At 34.4% G+C, this 20,433-nt stretch overlaps 1 long non-coding RNA gene across 10 annotated transcripts in view; it reads left to right on the top strand.

Moving 5' to 3' along the window:
- LOC112678999 (uncharacterized) overlaps window positions 1-20,433 on the top strand; it is a 313,548-nt gene that overhangs the window by 1,124 nt on the left and 291,991 nt on the right. The window lies entirely within an intron of this gene.

The raw sequence follows: 20,433 nt of genomic DNA, 5'->3' as shown, positions 1-20,433 counted from the left end.
TATGGAGTTGAACTTCTAGCAAATGACACTGTTTACTTATCAGCATCAGATGTTTTTGGGGTACTCATGTGGCCAGTTCCATTTATGTATGTATATGTATATTATATATGTGTGCATGTATTTATGTAGCAAATCAGCTATTGGTTTTGACAGAGCAGACAAGCTCTGGTTTAATGGTTTGTGTTAATTTACTAATTCCTGGGGAGATTTCTGGTCTAGTAACATGCAAGACCCCTTCCCACTTTGCAATGGTGTGTATTTCCTTTCCTAAAATGTCTTCCATTAGGTATCCTTATAATTATTCCCACCGGTTGATTCGTATGTGTTACTAAAAAAAAAAAAAAAAAAGAGAGAGAGAGAGAGAGAGAGAATTTATGATGCATGATATTCAAACAAATGCCCATTCTTTTTCATTGCCATTCATTTTTTTGATAACTGTAATTGCTGTGGGCACGGTTCTGGTGGTCTGTGTCCCCGAATCTCCTTTCCTTGCAACAGTATCTCCCTTCCAGTGAACTTTCCATATTACCATTGGTGATAGAGATCAAAATGTAGATCTGGCCATGTCATACTCACCTGTGTTCAAACTTGCTGGTTCCTGATTTCCTATGGAATAAATCTACTTTATCCTGGCACAAAAAGAAGACCCTTCAATATCTACGGTATAACTTTCTAGTCTGCTACTTGGAGCTCCTCTTTCTTGCCTCCTCCCTACTTCTTCCTCATTCATTCTTCCCCTGGCACCCAGAATTCTAATTAAATGCTCTTTTTGGAATTTAGCTTGCATTTCCATGCCTCTGAGAATTTCTTCGTGATATTTGCATCGGATATTACCTCTGGGTTCCTTTCTTTCCCTTGTCTGCTTGGAGAATTCTTACTCATCCTTCAGGACCCAGCACAGATGATATCTCATTATGAAGCCCTCAAGTTAATTGTACAATGCTTCTTTGTTTGTGTGTTTGTCTAACTAACTAGTTTTGAGCTCTTCAAGGGGGAGTTTATTCATCAGGTTTATTCCCAGGTTTTATGCCCTTGAATTGGAGGGGGAGGAGGGAGAGGAAAACAAAGGCGTGTCTTACACAAAGGCCTGCAAAGGTGGTGCTTCCTCTTTCTGTCTCTTATCACAAGGGGTATAAATTGCTGCCTAAGGGTCCAGCAAGGGTGGATGGTGGCCTCCACAGGTTTATCTCAACTACTGCTGGTATCATGCTCCTGCTCCTTTCCTCTGGGGCTGAGCTCTGCCCTGCATTAGGAGGTCCCTGACCAGCCTGGAAGTCCCAGTGTTCCCTTCCCTCCATGGCTTAGTCATGTGAACTGAAGGCACTGTCTGATTTATTCTGAGAGCTGGGACTCCGTGGAGCTTCCTGGCCTCCTTTCTCCTGGGCTAATCTCTCAGCCCCTTTCTCCTTAGTACAAATAAATAAATTCATAACAATCCTACGCAATGTATACTGTTACCCTAATTTTATCGAAGAGGAAACTAGCATAGAGAGAAGCCAAAGAGCCATGCACCATTCAAACCCAAGTCATCTGGCACCTGAGTCCATGCTCTTAACCAGTATACTATAGAGTATTTTACATTTAACCTCATGCTCAAATTGGGAGAGAATTTCTTTGCAGTATTTGTTTATTGCCTGCAACATGATATATATATATATATATATCTCCATTGAATTGTCGAATCTTCCTACCACATGTGAAAAATGGTTAGAATAATGATTCAAATCCCAGTTTTATTATTCTAAAGTAAATGATCTGGCTTGGATGTCAAAAATAGTTTTTGAAGATTTATTTTTAAAGGAATGGTAACTATCCGCCACTTTACAAAAGTATCCATAACAAGGGTGAACATAATATGGATGAATAATTTTAGACCTTGAAAGGATTTCTTGTGGGCTGGCATTTTGTCTTTTTTTTTTTTTTAGCCCTTAGTACCAAGTGGGGTGACTTAAAAAAAAAAAAGACAATAAAAACATCAGAATTTTTATTCCAGTGACTCAATCCCCATTGTATGGAGTAGACCAAAATGGATAATTTGAACTTTGTACATTTAGCACCTACATTATTAAATGTATCTGCAGAAACCTGCTCTGTCATATTTGCCGTGGAGGTATGAACATTTATCTGTTTGTGCTCTGTCATCATAACTTTGCTTTTTAAACAGATCATCAAATTACCACATTAAAGTGACATCTCTGTTTCTCATAGAGCATTTGAATTACGTACTGCAGTATATGTTTTAATCACTTATTTTAATCATGTTTTTCATTCAGCAGGTTAAAATGAAAGTTATTGAAATCAGAAAGTATAGCATCAAATCACTGTAATTGTTTCAGATAGATTACAGTTGTTAGCACCTAGAGAGATGTTTTCATATATTTTTGTTTTTCTGTTTGTTTCGTGAGGCCCTCTCCTTTCATTTTTTTTCTATTAAAAATTTGTTAGATTACAACATCAGTTGATGCTAGAATATGTTTTCTTTGTTTGGTCTGGATACTGTTTTCCAGGTTAACTGGCTTTCCTGGAAACCTTGGCTGTGGCCACGCCATGAAGAATGACAACTTTCCTCTCTCCATTTCCAGAGGAGGTTATAGTATGCTCATGGAGAGAGGAATAAAGGACCCAGCTTTTGGCATCACTGGCTTTGGCCCTGTGAATGAATGTTTTTCTAGCATTAGAAATGTGGTGGCAAGACACCAGAACTACACATCCCTGGAAAGACGTAACACATGACAGATAATCTTCCTTTCTGCTGTGACTTACAAACCCAAGTAAAGCACTTCTTTGAGTTCTCCTGCACATTTGCAACCAATGACTTTCCTTGAATGAGTATGGTGGCAATGGATTCTTTGGCTGTGCTCATTCCTTATCTCTATCCTGGGAGGTTATCTAGCTTGTGTATCACCTATGACTTCAGGGAAGTCAGCCAGTTATCCTGTGGTCCATTCAGCCTGGTCATTGTCCCTTGTCAGTGAGGCAATCATAGAGTTCCATCTGGACAAAGATAGAAGTTATTTTCACCTTAACTTTCATTTTTTTTTAAACTTTCAAGGATAAAGAGAAGTTGTATTGGCTTTTAAGAGACATATCTGGTGTTTGGCTGGAGGCCAGATATTCCTTCTCTTGAGTTTTCATATCACTGTACAAGTTTCAGTGTTTTATAATTACTATGCATTTGATAAAAATGACTTTTCTAAAATTTGGAGGAGAATCTTTTGTTTAGGTACAGCAGAATATTTTCAGCTCAATGCTACAGATGACATACTGACTATAAGAGAAGTTAAGTTTTCGATTCAAGGTTGCTAGCTAATTCTTAGATTTGGAGTAGAATTAACATCCTTTGGTCTTTTGTTAGGTACTTTTTCCTTTATATCACACTTTTTAAAGATGTTTAATCACCTCAAAATTAAAGTGTTATTTAAATCTGCTTAAACTAAAGACAACTACTTGTTCTCTAATACCCATTATCTTCTTATCCCCCTGATTTTAATTTGGCACGTGACCACTTGGAATAAAGGCTACATGTCCCAGTCTCCCTTTCAGTTATAGGCAGCTCTGTGACTAAATGTTCTTCAATGGGGAAGGAATGATTTGTATAACTGCTTGGTTACCCCTTATAGGAAAAGCCTTAACCTTACATTTCCCTTTTCCCTATCACACTCACAAGAGTAGCGTTATGGATGCTATTGACAAAGGCAAAATCCCAAAGACAGTGAAGTTAGTAGGAACTTGGGTCTCTGATACCATGGAACCATCCTGCCAGCCTATTTGCTTATGACTAGACTTTTATGCGAGAGAGATAAACATTTACCTTATTTTAATCACTGATAATTTAGATCTCAGTTACAGCAACTGAACATACAGCACAATTTAATAACTTGAAAATTTAATGCCACATGTTAATATTTTATAATCACCAAATTTAAACACAATATATTGGATATTAATACTTGTGTAAATGTCTGGGAGTCTTGGAATTAAACTGCTATCATCAGTTCTTCTGACTTAAGAGTCCTTACAATAGTGTGTATAGTGTGAGCTCTGATGTCTCTCTTTAATATTTCCTACTGCTCTCCTCTCAGTCAACTCCAGCCATACCTTTTGCTCTTCCTAACATTGCAGACACACTACATCCTTCTTCCTTGGGATATATGTTGTTTCGTTGTTGCTATTAGTTTTGGGGTTTCATCCCTCTTCTGCAAATTTCTTTTCCTAGCAATCTACATATCTACATCTACATATCTACATATATCTACATATCTACAATCTACATATATCTACAGTCTTAGAATTTTGCTCAGTTGACATCTTTCCATTAAATCCTTCCTTGACCGCTTCAATAAATTTTATTCTCCATTGCCTTGGTACTCACATCCCTTTTACATACTTAATTTTTTTCCATATAATTTATTTCCTTTTGCCCCTCCTCAATGAAATACTAGCTCTATGAAAGCAGGGACTTGCCCTGTTCAATTCATTGTTATGTCCCCAGCACACTGTCTGGCACCTAGAAATCACTGGATGAGTAGCTATTAAATAGATGTATGAGTCAACCATTAAGTGTTTGGATAGATATAAATAATGTTATGATCTGTTTAAGGGTGATAATATTATTCTGATAACTCATGTTGTTTCCTGAAATATCTATAAAAGGAATGTGTTGGCTCTTCTATAGGTAAAATCTCTTTCAGTGAAGTTATGACTGATGAAAATTTCACAGACTGGTAGGAAAAGCTCACTCATTCACACACAGCATTGAATTTCCTTAACAGATTACTAATTTCTGATCTTGAAATTATTAGAACAAATTCTAAAATTGCGAGGTATTTAGGAAGCAGTTTGCCACATGCACTCCATAATATAATTACGTTTTAGTATTATATTTCCTATCTTCACATTTCTGAAGTAAGAAATCTGTGCTAAATCAGCTGTGAAAATAAAAGCAAATGCAGAACAAATAATCCTTTCTTGTAATGCCGCTAACCAACGGCTTAACATTATAGTGAGAATATTCTATTTCAGTTCCAGAACTATTACATTAGTCTATTTTTATAAGTCAAATTAAATCCAGCCTGAGGTTAGACTAGAAAACCAGTATCAGGTTTTTTTTTTTTTTTTAAAGAGGGGTAGATAGGGACAGGGAGAGAGAATCTTAAGTAGGCTCTATGCCCAGTGTGAGCTGGTCACAGGGGCTGGATCTTACCACCCTGAGATCATGACCTGAGCTGAAATCGAGAGTCCCACTCAACCAACTGAGCCACCCGGGTGCCCCATCCAGTATCAGGCATTTTTAAGATCCCTCCCATCCACATCATTCAAGAAGTTTGGGCTTGTGTAGATCTGGATAGAAATAGGGCCTATTCCTAGCCTGCAGTCATGGCAGTCCATTTCACGGCAATCACTGGATACAATGTTCTGCTCCTGGGATCCCTGGGTGGCGCAGCGGTTTGGCGCCTGCCTTTGGCCCAGGGCACGATCCTGGAGACCCGGGATCGAATCCCACGTCGGGCTCCCGGTGCATGGAACCTGCTTCTCCCTCTGCCTATGTCTCTGCCTCCCTCTCTCTCTGTCTCTCTGTATGACTATCATAAATAAAAAATAAAAATAAAAAAAAATGTTCTGCTCCTCACTGGTTGTCTACTCCATCTCGGGCTCTGCTGCTCTGCACGAGTAGGCGCTGTTCCTCATAGCCATGTTATCTGCTGACATGGACCCAGTGTAGATCTTTGATCTGTACTGTCAAATCATTGTGTTTAGTTTCCTACTCCTTTAGCACCTATCACCTTTCCCCCTAGGAACCTTTGTTTTTACCCAGAGTAGGGGCTTTCAAAACCTTATCTTCTTTCTTATATCCAGGAAGCTACTTCTGTTTTCCAATATACTCTATAATCTCTGTGGGAGTTGTAAAGTGCCATGTTATCACTACCTAGAGTCTTCAAAACTAAAGCAATGAATTTCAGCTCTAATTAGGACACAAGGTTAAGGAGTTTAAGACTTTTAAGGAGGTATTTTAGTGTCAGGAAGAACTGTGAAAGACTGAAATGGGCAAACAAGATTATGAATTGCTCTATCTAGTGTACCCTTTCCAGCTATCTTTATCTTTTGTTTTTACTGAACTATATTTCCAAGCTATTTTCAGAAAACTGGTAAGAATGCAAGTAATTTCTGTTCATGGAAATTCAAACAAAATGTGTCAGGTTGAATGTAATTGATTATTGCCCTATAGACACTGACTAGTTTTACATCTATTTGTAAATTCATTTCAGATTCCTAATTGCCTTTATATGGGAGTATTCTATTTATTTTATTTTTTTAAAGATTTATTTATTTATGATACACATAGAGAGGCAGAGACATTTTAAATTCCTTTTTTTTAATTCCTTTTTTTGACAGAAGTGTAACATTTTATTGGTTTTCTATTGATGACTTAAATGTAGTATTTGACATGCATTAGTTTTGTACGCAAGCCATGATTTTATCTTTCAAAATTTATCCTTTTACATTAGAGGTGTAATGGTGACGTCTTCCTATGAAGGGGCCATGTAAATGAAATGTATATATATTCTTTCTTAGTGCAAAGTAGCTGAAACCAAAACATGAAAAAAATAAACATTAACAACAAAGAAGGACATTTATCGGATTTTTAAACTTAACATCTAATCCTTTTATATCAAAATTCTGAGCGTAGTAATGCTCATAAAAACAGTTGAATTGAGGTATGCTGTAGATAAATATAATATCATAAGGAAAGAACATCTTTGTCTTACTCATCCTTTGCCACAAACTAAGAAAAGTTTAAAATTGATCAATATATATGGAAGAAAAAAAAACTAGCAATGTTCAATAAAACTTTAAAAACTCTACAATTAATTTGAGTTACGTTAAAATAGAATATGTGGAATTTCATTCCAGGTCTGGGCTAAATTTGACTTTTGTATACAAAAATTAACATATTTAACACTTTTTTTAAAGAAAAAAAAAGTATATTGATATAAAATGATTTCAGGGCCTATACCTACATGGTTAGGAATAGAATGGCAACTGGTGTCCTCAGAAATCTCAGTTTGTTATGTTTGTATGTAAAAACCCTGTTAATTGTATCCTACATCATCTTTATCTGTTCATGAAATGTTTCCAAAGCCAAGACTGGTAATTATTTCAATTTTAATTGATTAGTATTGAGAAATTATATGTGGCTTTTGACAGATGTATCTAAAGTTTATTTTCTACCTACCTTCTTCAAATTATGCTATGATCAAGATAATTTAAGATAATTTTCATTTTTTTTCCATTATTATTTAAAAGGTCTCTGGGTAAGCAGTAAAAGCTATAACTGACTTTTTAAAATATATTATTTCCACTTGATTTTTCCCTGACCCTTGTCTTGGAAAGATTCTGTTCATTATTAAAATAAATCAGTATTGAAGAAATTAAAAAAAAAAAGACTAAAATATTAAAAAGTGAAAATACGAATAATCTAGAGCCCTCAAATTTATTTTATAAATGATCAAAAGTTGACCAAAGATATGATAGAGAACACGTTTAATCATTTTGTCGAGACAGAAATAAAAGGAATTATGTTGAAATCACACACTCAAAATAACCCTCAGATAAGCAGCATAATTAAGAAAATTTCTAAATGGATAGAAATATAATTATATTAAAGCCAGCAGTAACTCTTCAGCATAACTTTGACAAAGTTTCAGTGGCTTAAAAATTCAAAAGCTAATTAAAATTAGCTGAGATTGGAACATTGTCACATACATTTAGAACTAGATAAACAAATGATAATAAATTGGAAAGCAATAGAGATGATTAAAATGCTTTGTTTTGGGGGAAAATAAAATGTAATAGCCATAACTGAGTAACTAAAGACAAACATTTTTCATTCAGATATATGGATTTATAGGATGGGGTAACATTTTTAAGGTCACTGCATAAATAAGATTTAATAATCTGCTCCAAATACATCTTGTGAGATTATTAATACCAGCTAATTGGAATAAACTATTAGGGAATGGTTTATGTGGTGTATTTTCTGAATAAAATATGTTTTTTTAGAAAGCTTTTTTATGTTTATTGGTATTTGTGTTTCAGAAAAAATTGGATGTAGGAGCACCTCGGTGATGTAGTCGGTTAAATGTCTGACTCTTCGTTTCAGCTCAGGTCGTGATCTCAGGATCCTGGGATGCAGTCCCACATCAGGCTCTCAGCTCAGCCTGGAGTCTGCTTGAGTCGGTCTTTCCCTCTCCTCTCTGCTCTCTCTCTCTCTCTCTCTCAAACAAATAGTAAATAAATAAATCTCAAAAAAAAAAAAAAAAGAAAAGGAAAGGAAAAAGTTGAATGCGAATACAAACAAATTCTTCTTGACCACTTACTGAGGGGTTTACTCAATACCAGACACCAATTAAGTTTGCATAGTTGCACCTCATTTCATCCGCACAGTATGAAAGGGCCCTGAGTTCCTCAGTCTCCTTCAGTGATGCTCCTGTCAGCATTATGCCTTAACTGGAGCAGCATATTTGCTGTTATTCTTTTATCCTTTGTTCATCTCTCTGTCCTCACACGTGGGTATCATCATGTATTGTACCTCAGAGAAGACAATTCAGTCTAAACATGAAACCACTACTTTAGTTTTTGAAAAATTCTGTTGTACCTTAATTGGGACAATTTTTACTTGTTTTCAGCATATCCTATATGCTAGTCCCTGCCTTCAACCTTTTCCATATATTCTATTATATAAACCACAATAATTCTATATGCTATATATTATGATCACTCCTAGTTTTTTCACTGGAGACCACAGGGTCAGAACTAGTTATGTAAATCACCCAGGGTTACAACATAATAGGTGCCAGAGGTGGAATCAAAATTCTCTTTGTGCGACTTCAAAACTGAAGCTCTGATTTTTTTATAGTATATCACCTCCTTGGAAATTGTACGTTACCCCAATTTTACACACGCACACACACACTTGACGTAAAATTTATATGTAGTGAATGCGCACATCTTAAGTATATGATTCAATGAGTTTTGATAAATGTATGTATCTGCGTAATCACCACACAGCCAAGACATAGAACATATAAATCACTTCAGAAAACTCCCTCACCCTCCTCCAAGGCAATTGCAACCAAATACGTAAACGTTGTTCTGATTTGTGTCACCATAGAGTAGATTTTCCTCCCCTTGAACTTCATATAAATAGAATAATATATTATATACCTTTTTTTAAATGTCTGGCTCCTTTCAGTCACCATAATATTTTTAAGACTCATCATGTCGTGGTGCCCACTTGGACACATTCATCCATGGTGTGTATATGAGTAGTTCATTATTTTTCAGGGTCATAGTGCATATCGTTGCTAATTTTTATGTAAGGATGTTTTGGTTTTGATGCTATTATAAATGACATTTTTGTTCTCTAAAAATCTCTCTTTTTTTGCTGCTACTATATTGAAATATCATTGAATTTTGTATATCATGCATATCTCAAAATTGGTAAATTCATTTATTTGTTCTTGTTATGGGCTGAATTATGATTTCTCAAAATCATATGTTGAAGAATAATGCCCAGTACCTCAGAATGTGACTGTATTTGGAGATAGAGCCTTAGAGCCGGGGATAGGGTGGGGGGGGGTGGTAATTAAGTTAAAATTAGGTAAGTAGAGTTGCTCTAATCCAATCTGACTGGTATCCTTGTAAGAAAGGGAAATTTGGACACACAAAGAAACACCAGAGGTGCACACACAAAGGACCACGTGAAGCCACAAGGAGATGACGGCCATCTGCAAACCAAGAAGAGAGGCCTCCTGAGAAACTAAACTGGCCCACACCTTGATCTTGGACTTCTAGTCTCTTTAACTGTGAGAAAATAAATTTTTGCTATGTGAGCTCCTCAGTCTGTGGTATTTTACTAGGGCAGCCCTAAAAATCTAATATAGTTTTTGTTTTGTTTTGTTTTAGGTGGGTTTCTTAGGACTTTGCATATAAAAATTAGCAAACATAGAAGCTTAATTTTTCATTTATAATGTTCATGTCTTTTTTATTGCATTTTATTAGCTACATGTATCATAAAAATAATGAAAATAAAGAGAAAATAACAATATATTTATTTTTCCCAATCTTAGGGTAAAAGTGTACAATATTTCACATTAAAATTATATGTGAGATGCTAGGTATAAGACTTTCATGGGTGCCAATTATTAATAATGAATTTTCCCTTCTTTTCCTAGATTTCTGAGTTCTTGTTTTTAAATAAAAATCTGGTGTTGAATTTTTCAAGTGCTTCATTTGAAACTAGAATGATTATGTGATTTTCTTCTCTGTATATTGTTAATATAATTAATTACATTAATTTAAAAATATTTAACCAATCATGTTCCTGGGATAAAACTTGATGTATTACTTCTTATGTATTGCTAAATTTCATTTGTTAATATTTTCTTAAAGATTTTTGTTTTCATGTTCATGAGAGATTTTGGTCTGTGATTTTCTTTGGTGGCAAATATTTTTGCCAAATTTTGGCATCTGTGTTAATGCTGGTGTCAGAAAATGAGTTGGAAAGTGTGCTTCCTGTTTTCTGAAGGATTTTTTTGTAAGATTGTCATAATTTATCCTTTTTTAAAAATTTTTATTTATTTATGATAGTCACAGAGAGAGAGAGAGACAGAGAGAGAGAGAGACAGGCAGAGACATAGGCAGAGGGAGAAGCAGGCTCCACGCACCGGGAGCCCGACATGGGATTCGATCCCGGGTCTCCAGGATCGCGCCCTGGGCCAAAGGCAGGTGCTAAGCCGCTGCACCACCCAGGGATCCCATGTCATAATTTATTCTTGAGATATTTTTCCACTTATTTCATGACTCTGAATTTGTCATGCAATTGTTCAGTGTATTTCCTTATTAATATTTTAATTTCTTTAGTATCTGTAGTGTCATTTCCTTTTAATTCCTTACTTGTAAATTTGTGTTTTCTTTCTTAATTTCTGGACTGGCTTACTTATTTTTGCTTTCTATTTCTTTAAGTTCTGTTCTTGTTTTTATTATTTCCTTTTGCCTACTTGCAATAACTTACTCTTTTTCTAATTTCCTAAAATAATAATTTAAGTCATTGATTTTGACCTTTAGCTTTTCTAGTATAAGTTTTTGAAGGTATGAATTTCCTTCCAAGTGTTTTATTTTAGCAATTTAAATATACTATACTTTTTATTATTAACTATTAAGCTAAAAATATGTTTTCTTCTTAGGTGAGTATAATTAAATACAGTGTAGATTGTTTAATTTCCTTATATTTGAAGCTTTTAGATATCTGTTATTTTTAAAATTAACTTTGTTTTTAATTTCTACTGATTGAAAATTTTTAAAGATTTATTTATTTATTTGAGAGATTGAGAGAGATTGAGAGTAGGTGGGAGGACACGGGGGGCGGGAGAGAGAATTTCAAGCAGACTTCAGACTGAGCATGGAGCCCAATGCCAGGATTGGATCCCAGGATCCTGAGATCCTGACCTGAGTCAAAATCAAGAGTCCACCACTTAACTGACTGAGCCACCCAGGCCTCCCTATACTGGTTAAGTTTAGTTATAAGGTAATTTTGAACATTTTTCAGTTTAAGATTTATTGCACAGATATGGCTTCTCTTGCTGAACATGTTATGTGCATATTTATTTATTTATTTATTTATTTATTTATTTATTTTTAAAGATTTTATTTGAGGGAGAGAGGAAAAGAGCACAAGTAGAGGAAGGGGCAGAGGGATAAGCAGACTCCCCACTGAGCAGGTAGCCTTGAGCAGGGCTGGATTCCAGGACCCTGAGACCATAACTTGACCTGAAGTCAGGCACTTAACCCACTGAGCCACCCGGGCACCCCCTCATGTGCATTTTTAAAGATGATTCTCTACTTCTGTTAGTTGAAGTGTTTATGAATGTCAGGACAAACAGTTTGATATTATTGTTGAAATTTATGAACTTTCTAGTTTTTTTGTCTAGCTGTTCTATCAATTACTGAAAGAGAAGCATGCAAACTTTCAGCTGTGACTGTGGATAGATCTATTTGTCCTTTAATTTCTGGGGTTTTTTTGCTTCTTGCATTTTGAAGCTTTGCTATTATGTATTACATGTTTAGGAATATTATACCTTATTGATGAATTCACTCTTTAATTGATATAAAATGTTTCTCTGAATTTTGGCAATATTTCTTGTTTTGAACTCATCATTTGTCTTAATAGAAGTACTTCAATTTTCTTATGATTGATATTTGAACAGTATATATTTTTCTTTTAACCAGTCTTCATATTTAAAATGCCTTTCTTGGGACACCTGCAGTTAAAGTGCCTGCCTTCAGCTCAGGGCATGATCTTTGAATCCTGGGATTGAGTCCCACATCAGGCTCACTACATGGAGCTTGCTTCTTCCTCTGCCTGTGTCACTGCCTCTCTCTCTCTCTCTCTGTCTCTCATGAATAAATAAATAAAATCTTAAAAAAATAAAATAAAATGCCTTTCTTATGGCAGCATGTACTTGGATTTTGCTTTCCCTTTAAAATCTAAGAATCTCTCCTCTTTTTTTGGAAGTGTGTATCTCTTAATACTTTTTATCTATTTTTCCCACCCATCTTCCCCCGGCAACTATCAGTTTGTTCTCTATAATTTAAGAGTGTGTTTGATTTTTGTTTGTTCATTTCTTCTTGTTTTTCTTTTTTAGATTCCACATATAAGTGAAATCATGCATGTTTGTCTTTCTCTGATTTATTCACTTAGCATAATACCTTTTAGGTTTTTTCACAGGAAATGGCGGGATTTCATTCTTTTTGATCGCTGAGTAATATTCCATTATATATACACACATCACTTCTTTATTCTTTCATCCATCTCTCAGTGAACATTTAGACTGCTCCATATCTCGGCTATTGTAAATAATGCTGCAGTAAACATAGCAGTGCAGATATATTTTTGAATTAGTGTTTTTGTTTTCTTTGGGTAAATATCCTAAAATAGAATTATTGAATCATATGGTTATTTTTTTGTTTTTGTTTTTGTTTTTTTTTGTTTTGTTTTTAGGAACCTCCATACTGTTTTCTAAAATAGTTACACCAATTTAAATTCCACTAGCAATGCATGTGGGTTCCTTTTGTTCTACATCCTCACTGACACTTATTTATAATCTTTTGGATACTAACTATTCTAAGTGGTAAAATTTAATATTGTGGTTTTTATTTGCATTTCCCTGAAAAATAGTGATGTTGAGCATCTTTTCATGTGTCTGGTGGCCATCTGTATGTCTTGTTTGGAAAAATGTCCAGACCTTCTGCTCCTTTTCTAATTGGGTTTTTTTGGGTGTTATGTAATTTATTTGTAAATTTTGGATATTAGTCCTCAGTTAGATATATCATTGCAAATATCTTCTCCCATTCAGTAGGTTGGATTTTTGTTTTGTTGATAATTTCCTTTGCCATGCAAAAGCTTTTTATTTTCATGTAGTCATGATAGTTTATTTTTGCTTTTATTTCCTTTGCATGAAGAGATACCCATAAATTTATTGCGAAAGCTGACATCCAAGAGATTACTGACTGTGTTTTCTTTAAGGAGCCTCATGGTTTCAGGTCTCACATTTAGGTTTTTTAGATCCATTTTGAATTTATTTTTGTGCATGGTGTAAGAAAGTGGTTCAGTTTCATTCTTTTACATGTAGCTGTCCTGGTTTCCTAACATCATTTATTGAAAAGACTGTCTTCTCCCCATTGTATATTCTTGTCTCATTTGTCATAGACAATTTGTGTCTTTTAATTGGAGTGTTTAGAACTTTACATTTAGTCTAATTATTGATTCAGCTTGAACTGAGTCTATCATTATACCATTTTTTCTATATGTCCCATCTCTTGTGTTTGTTTCTTCTCTGCTATTTCTTTCCTTCCCTTAAAAAAATGAGTTTAATATTTCCAGTTTAATATTCTAGTTTGATTTCTCCAATGATTTTTAAATTATATATCTTTGTGTTATTTTTACTGGTTGCTGTAGGGATTATATATGTGTCCTTAACTTATCAGAGTGTACTTAAAATTGTACCACTTTGTCCTCCTGTCTTCTGTGCTATTGTTTTAATATATTTTATGCTTACGTACATCAAATTTCTAACAATATAATGTTGTAGCTTTTTAGCTTTGAACAAGCATAGACCTTTTAAAGAAATGAAGAGTTTTGTTTTTATATTTACTCACATATTTTTTATAATTTCCAGTTCTGATTCTTTTTGCGAGTTTATATTTCATCTTGTACATTTACCTTTAACCTGTATACTCCCTGTTGCATTTTTTAATTCAGATCTAATATTTGATGGTGATATATTCTCTCTACTTTTACTTATCTGAAAATAACTGTCTCTCCTTAATTTTTGGAGTGTATTTTATATGGAAAAAAAGAATTTCAGTTTATATATTTATAGGACTTCAAAGATATTGTTTCCTTATCTTCTGGCCTTTACTGTTTCTGGTAAAAGCTAGCACTCATTCATGTATTTATTTCCCCTTGTGTAATTTGACGTTTTATATCTGGCTGCTTTCAAGGTTTTGTCTCTGTGTTTGATTTTCAGTGTTATGACAATAATATACCTCAGTGTGGTTTTCTTTGTATTAATCTAGTTTGGCATTAATTTAGGTATGAACTTGCAAATTTGGTATTTTCACGAAACTTTTGAAACTTTTGGTTATTTCTTGGAACAAATTTTTTATCCCTCCCTCCCCCCCCACCCTTTATTTTTCTCTTTCCTTCTAGGACTCTACTTCATATGTCTTAGACTACTACATATTGCTCTACAGGTCACTGGGAACCTGAATTTTATTATTTAATCTATTATTTCTCAATTTTTCAGATTAACTAATTTCTAATAACTTCTCTTTAATTTTACTGATCAGGTCTCTTTCTCCTCCAACTTGGTTTTATGACCATTAAGGAAAATTTTCATATCATATAATTTTCCATGCTAGAACTTCATTTATTTATTTTTAATAGTTTCCATTTCTCTACTAAGATTTACTATTTTTTCATTATAGATATATTTTTAGTTTACTACATTAAACCTAGTTGTAATAGCTACTTTAAATTCCTTGTCTGCTAGCTCCAATATCTTAGTCACATCATATCTGTTTTTATTGACTCTGTGTGTGTGTATGTGTGTGTATGAGAGAGAGAGGAGGAGAGAAAGAGACAGATAGATAACTGGTCATATTTTTCTGTTTAAGTTATTACCTGCTATTTTTTTCCCCTGGAAATCCTAATTGTAGAGACTGTTGATTCTGTGATCTTATGAAGAATGTTACTTTTTGTTATATCAGATTGTTAAATTATTTACTTATCACTTTGAACTTGTGTAGACTTGTTTTTATTACAGTGAATCTTTGTCACACCTGAGGTATTTACCAAGCCGCTCTAACATGGAAGGATTCACACTCCAAACTCTCATACAATAGGAAGTCCTTGAAAACTCTGCTCAATTCTTCCAGCTTTCTAGCTGTTCTTTTCCTGTAGGGTCCTCAAGTCTTCCTTACATGTTTGCCACTAAGTGGTCAGCCAAGAATGTAAGGGAAAAAAATTGTAGGATAATTTTGGGTCTTCCTCCACTGTGGATCCTTTATGGGATTTCTTCCTTTGATTTTTGTCTGTTTAGGTAGCCCCAGACTATTTCATTTGACGCCTCAAACAATTAAATAAAAAGCAAGGAAAAGTAAAATGAAATGAAATAAAAACTGGAGTTCTGTTTGCCAGCTCTGTACAGACTTTAGGAATGTTCTCAATAAGAAAAGCCATGTAACTAGTCCTATCCTGAACTTCGTGTATTTCCTTTTCTTCAAGGATCAAATCCCTTCTAGTTTTTGCTTCTTTTGTTCATTCTTTAGTGTATTATATTTTTAAAATTTTGTTTAGATATTATTATTATTATTGGAGGGCTAATCTACTAACATAAAGCCACATTAATCCATTTAGATTAAGTACTACTTGAAGATTTGTAGCATTTAGTATATTTAGGTTTTTATTGTTTTGTTTCTAATCTTTCTCTTTCGTCACCTACCCTAAAGCTTAATCTTTAGGCCTATAGTTCCTCTGGAACCCTATCATTAAATGCCTGGCCATTGGGTAAATGACTTCATCTCTCACAGCATTATTTTCCAGGTATTGCTCATCACGGTATGTAAAGGACCAGAGAGAAAGCACTGGCCAACTATGCATGATTCTGGCCCTGCACATCTCTCTGAGGTTCTTCATCCTTTCTTCTTTCTCAAACCCCTGAGATTAGTGAACTATTTTTCAACAATGATTTTTAAGCCCAGGTGCCACAAAGGAGACTCTCCATCTAAAATCAAAAGTCACCTTCCTGTTTCTATTTTTAAACATTCTTCTTTTTTCAATTGAACAGTAATGGACAAAATAGTTATGCATGCTATAGAGATGAGATGGTTTGCAGCCAAATTATTTCTGTGCCAATAGAAAAAATAGGAAGAAAGAAAGAAAGAAAGAAAGAAAGAAAGAAAGAAAGAAAGAAAAGAAAAGAAAAGCAAGGCAAGCCAGACCAAGTCTTTCAACATATCTATTTATTTTTCATTCGTAGTCATTATAGAGAAGTCTGGTTTTGATTGAAATTGTTTTTAAGTTTGAACATGCAGCTGTATATAAAATCAAAGGATAATAGGGGGAAGCAGCTCCCCAAATAGGATATTTTCACCCATAAAACAGTGAAAAGTGAGAGCTAATTTAAGCATCTAAAAAACTTTCAGGTGGCAAGTTTGACCTTAGTTCTAGTGTAATATTTTACATATGACAAATCATTCCAAATATCTAATAAGGAATATTACGAGGGGAGAAATTTAAACAAAGAAATACCAGATAGACTTTGGGAGATTTTTTATTTTCTTAAATATTTTATTTATTTATTCATGAGACACACACACACACACACACACACACACAGAAACAGAGATAGAGACAGGGACAGAGAGACAGAGATATAGGCAGAGGGAGAAGCGGGCTCCTCCAGGGAGCCTGATGTGGAACTTGATCTGGACCCTGGGATAATGCCCTGAGCCGAATACAGACACTCAACTGCTGAGCATCCCAGCCATCCCAGACTTTGGGGAAATTTTAAATAAAATACTAATAGAATATGGAAACTATTATTGTGAATATTATGAAATAAAAATGATATGTTAAATTTCAGATTTAAAAATACCTAAAACTAATAAATTCATTTTTAGGTAGATTTATTTTTAGTATTACCTAAATTATACTGCATTTTAGTTCTTCATAGAACAGAATTTTTATCTGTGCAAAAGTGACATATTTACATTACAGAAATCAATCATAACATATAAAAAAGAAAAAAGGCCCTATATGGCCACCCTCATACAACTCTGATTAGATTGTCTTCTTATAATTATATTGAATTATTTGTTATATTTTCATTAATTGTTTCCTTGTTTATATGAACATTTCTAAAGATTTGAAATGAGTTAGCATACACTGTCATGTATTTTTTTAAATATAATATTCCCAAACATTTTTTTCTTGTTCCTCTACTTTTTTTAGTGAAGCCATCATTTTAACAGCTTCACTAGGGTCACCTGAGTGGCTGAGTCGATTAAGCTTCCGACCTCAGCTCAGGGCCTGTTCCTGATCAAGCCCAGCATCAGGCTCCCTGCTGATCAGGGAACCAGCTTCTCCCTCTGCCCCTCACCCCTCTCATGCTCTCTCTCTCTCTCTCTCTCTCATTCACTTTCTCTCTGTCAAATAAATAAATAAATAAATAAATAAATAAATCTAAAAAATAATGGCTTCATTAAAGGTGAGCTTACTATAGTTGACTAGCTTTATTAAATATGAAAATACTTTCTAAATTTTTACTATTATATATTATGACATTTATGTAGCCTTGGGCTCATTTTTCATGTCTTCCAAAAGGAATGATACTGTCAAATCAATTTTGTACACCTGAAACATCATAGGTCAGTTATACTCTATTAATTAAAAAAAAAAGAGGGAGGGAATGATACCAATCTCATAGATTGTGGTGAAGAGTAAATGAAATATTCTACATTAAATATTTAGCATACTACCTGAAACATCATTGACTAAAATAAATTGTTAGTTCCTCTTTTGAGATCAATCCTTAGGTCATGGATGCCATACTATGGATGAGTACATTCATATGGTAAAGAAAATAAGAAAGCAGCTAATGGTGGCTATTTGTAGCCTGTGAGGCAAGTCATGCACTAAGGAAAACTTGGTGTTTCAATATATTGTGAATATTAAATTGTAATGAACATAAGAAGTATATATTTTTGGCATCAGATATTTGCTAATATATTCGTTTTAGGAAGATAGTTTATCTTCTTTATTCCTTATCTTCCTATCTCTACAAATAGTATTTTTTTTTTCTGTTACAATCTCATGACATGTTTGAACTTGGGGGTTGAGTGTGACTCTTTGCTCCTAGATGAAATGTCCATATTTTTTAAAACTCAAATTGTCATTTAAGTAAACTTTTAAGTTGACAAGCATCCACTTCACAGGAGAAACAAAGTGACGTATTGAAGAACCCAGTATTTAGGTCTAATGCTGCACTAACATGCTCAGAGATTAGGGTTAGTTACTCGGGCTCAGTTTCCTCATTTATAACATAAGATGTGTGGTAGTTAATTTTATGTGTCAAAATGACAGGCCACAGGGTGCTCCGATTAAGCATAATTCTGGATGTGTCTGTGAGGGCTGTGACAACTGGTATTAGCAATTGAATGGTGGATTCTGGGAAAGTAGATCGCCCTTCCCAGTGTTAGTGAGCATCATCCAGTCCACTGAAGCCCCCCAAAAGAACAAAAGTTAGGGGAAGGAGGGGTTCACTCCTTTTTCCTTGCTTCTGTAGACTGGGATATCTTAATCTTCTCCCCTCAGTTGGACTAAGATTTATACCATGGGCTTGCCTGATTCTCAGGCTTTTGGATTCTCACTGAATGAAATCAGCTTTCCTGGGTTCTGGATTGCAAATGGCAGACTAAACACTACTCAGCCTCTGTAATCATGTGAACAAGTTCCTCATCATGAATATTATGAAAGATAGTTTCTGTTTCTTTGGAGAACTCTTACTAATACAAGCTGTATTTTATTACTTTATCTTTGAGATTCTATTGCAAGAGGTATATTCAGGAAACAAACCTTTTAAACATTGTAATTTATCATGGAGCAGAGCAAATAATATTTTTTAAAGTAAATAGTATGGGGAATATCTAATGGCTACAGCCATTAAAATTTTACTAAAATACTAATACTAATAAATTAAAATTTTAAAATTCAATTTTTGTTTTTCAGAAAGAATGAGGGTAGAAAATGAGATTTCATTGTATCTTCTAGTGAGCTGGATCCATGTCTTACGCTGTTGTAGCTCTATGGCCTCCACAAAGGATACTTTTATTTTGGCATTTCTCTGTCACGTTCTCTTGCTCTCTCTCTTTAAAGATTCTATTTATGTATTTAAAGAGAAAGAGAAAAAGTGAGTGTGAATGGTGGGAGGAGGGGCAGAGGGAGAAGAAGAGAGAGAATCTCAAGCAGACTCCCTGCTAGCCATGGGGCCTGAATCTGGGCTCAAATCCACAACCTGGAGATCATGACCTGAGCCAAATCAAGAGACCGATGCTTAACTGACTGAACCACTGAGGTGCTCCTATTTTGGTATTTTTAAAAAAAGTTTCCTTGAGTCTAACATCCATTTGAAAACTAAGAATTTTGACACACCAGCTCTCATCACTTAGATTCGTCTCAGTGGGCTTACCAAATAATTCTATCAGGGCTAAAATATAGTTTTTGCCAGATTAATAAGCAATTATATATATATAGAGATATATCTATATCTCTATATATATATACTTTAAATTATATATTGCTAAATTAGCATAATGATCTAAATCTGACTCTTCTGGGGAAATTTACGATTACGACTTTGGAAACCAAGTTTTAATACTCTCAGTGTCAAAGTGGGAATAAGGGTGCCTCCGTTATAGGAAAATAAAGCACATTTCACTGAAGCATCTTCTAACACTAATGGAAGAACTAAAAGCTGGGCAAGATTGAGCCAAACTCATTTAACTGAAAAGGCCTCAAGATATAGGTGCACTTTCTTTCTTCCTAGCTACATGAGTGGAAAACGAAATGTACTATATTCTTCAGCAAATGTCTGTGCTCCATAAAGGGAATACTATAGAAATTGAAAACCCAATTGCTAAAGTCAGGAGATATAAGTAAAGATCGGGAAGTCAGTTGTGTTAAAGTGTGTGTTGGGAAAGAACAAGCAAATAAGAATGTAAGAAATGTCCTGCTATGCTGGACTGTATTCTGTGGATTCCATAAGAAATGGAAGTTGACATAGTCCATTACCTAGAAATAAAACACATTTT

The sequence above is a fragment of the Canis lupus genome, chromosome 33 (genome assembly GCF_003254725.2).
Source record: "Canis lupus dingo isolate Sandy chromosome 33, ASM325472v2, whole genome shotgun sequence".
Taxonomy (NCBI): domain Eukaryota; kingdom Metazoa; phylum Chordata; class Mammalia; order Carnivora; family Canidae; genus Canis; species Canis lupus.
The sequence above is the reverse complement of the archived record's forward strand: the minus strand, read 5'-3'. Positions and strand labels throughout refer to the sequence as shown.